The sequence below is a fragment of the Bos javanicus genome, chromosome 12 (assembly GCF_032452875.1).
Source record: "Bos javanicus breed banteng chromosome 12, ARS-OSU_banteng_1.0, whole genome shotgun sequence".
In the NCBI taxonomy this organism is placed as follows: domain Eukaryota; kingdom Metazoa; phylum Chordata; class Mammalia; order Artiodactyla; family Bovidae; genus Bos; species Bos javanicus.
The window spans coordinates 54,567,077-54,569,205 of record NC_083879.1 but is presented as its reverse complement, the minus strand read 5'-3'; positions in this window follow the sequence as shown (position 1 = coordinate 54,569,205).

Sequence of the window (2,129 nt, the reverse complement as noted above, 5' to 3'; positions counted from 1 at the left end):
CACCGATTCTTTACTGTCTGAGTCACCAGGGAAGCCATGGTATATAGTGAGATTACAAAAAAGAATTAGATACCTTGTCTGCCCTCAAGGAGCTTACTATCCATATAGCAAAAGTAGAGAGGTGAGCAGGTAATTCCTTTATTTCAAAGGATAAGGAGGAGTGAGGTTAGGAAGTAGGCTAAAGATGTTCCCAGTGGGAGGAATTTTGAAAGTGCCCAAGTAAAACCTGAGAAACAAGAATGTGCAGTGCCTGCAGAAATTGCAGGTGGTTAAATATACTTGGGGAGAAGGATGGTGAGTGATTGGGCGCTATGGTTAGGAGAGGCCACATAATTAAGGACTCTATTTGGCATGCTAAGGAACTTGGACTTTATCCTGGAGGCAAGGAGAAGTCAATTAAGGACTCCAGTGAGGAATGTGACAAGATAAAGTATGGGTTTACAATTAATCTGAGGATCAGGTGGACGTGTGTTCAGACTATTAGAGGCACGTAGGGTAACTGGAGGGCTTCCCAGGTGGCACTAGTAGCAAAGAACCCGCCTGCCAATGCAGGAGACGTAAGAGACTTGGGTTCAATCCCTCGGTAGGGAAGAACCTCAGGAGGAAGGGAATGGCTACCCACTCCAGTATTCTTGAGAATCCCATGGACAGAGGAGCCTGACGACGGGCTTTGGTTCATAGGATCACAAAGAGCTGGACACAGCTTCACACACACACGCAGGGCAACTGAAAGAGTGTTACAGTAATCCTGGCAGGAGTCATGCTGCCCTGGGCCACAGCAAGGACAGGGGGCACTCAGAGACAGGGATAAAGCCCGGAGATACTGAGGAGGTAGAATTGTCTAAATGTGGTGAAGATAAACACCCCCAGGAAACTGCTTGGTCTGGAAAGGGATCGAGCAGATAGTTTAGTAACATTTTCCAGGTGGTGTTTTCTTGCTTAGTCAGGTGTGAAACCCACCAGTGCAGAGTGTCCCTCAAAGAAAAGAGAAGAGAGAGGATGGCAGGAGAGGGCCAAGGGGTGCCTTTGGTTAAAAATCAGAGCTATGACTGTTCACCTGCCAAAGAAAGAGAACCAGCGGGGAGGGAGAAGCTGGGGGAGTTGAGATCGTAGCCTTTATCTGGCAGGGAAATGACTCTCAGTGGGAGCAGAGTCTCAGTTCTGAGATCAGAACTGAAGAAGAAAGTGTAGGAACATAGACACTGACAGGTGGGCATGGAGGGAAAGGGACAAGGTTGAAGAAATTCTTCCTTCTCCCCTTTCACCACCACTGCCCCTGCCCCAGACCTGTCCGTCTCAAGCAGGTGATGAGAGACGGCTGGTGAGAGAAAGATAAAGAAAGATCAAGAGCCCTATTCAGGGAAGAAGCTGTGTGTTTGTCCTGGTACTAATGGGCACGCTGAGTTATTTTCTTCCCAGCATGGTTGCCAGATTTAGCAAATAAAAATACAAGACACCCAGCTAAATTTGAATTTCAGACAAGTGATGGACATCTTTTTAGTATGTCTCACGCAATATTTGGATACACAAACTTATTGAAAGTTATTCTCAATACTAACTTTTAAAAATTGTTCATTGGTTTTATAAAATTTAACTGGGCATTCTGTGTATTACCTGATAACCCTATCTAAGAGCTTGAAACATGAGATGTGAGGCTGATGACCTAACACTTAAAGTTAGGTTGAGGTTCACTATGAAAGTCCTCTTCAGTAATTAATACTTACTTGCTTTATAAGCATGACTCAGTGTCAGCAGCAGACAAACACATGCTTGCAATGCAACAATAACTGCAGGCAAGACTGGTTAGCATGTGACTGCTAAGCTGTTTCTTTCCCACCTGCTCCTGATCCATTTCCAGAAACATCCCCCTTTATCTCTAACTCTGGGAATCAGTGTTTCCTAACAAGTGAATCATCTGTTAGGTTTCTGTTATCCAAATTTGAAAAAAATTAATCATTTCTTTTATGCTACCCTAAACTAGCTACCCTGACATTAGCTAAAAGTAGGGTAACCAACTGTCCAGGTTTGCCCAGAAGTGCAGTTTTCCAGGATTGAGGATTTTCCTTTTTTTAATATATATTTATTTTTATTTATTTACTTGGCTACACTGGGTCTTTGTTGCGGCATGC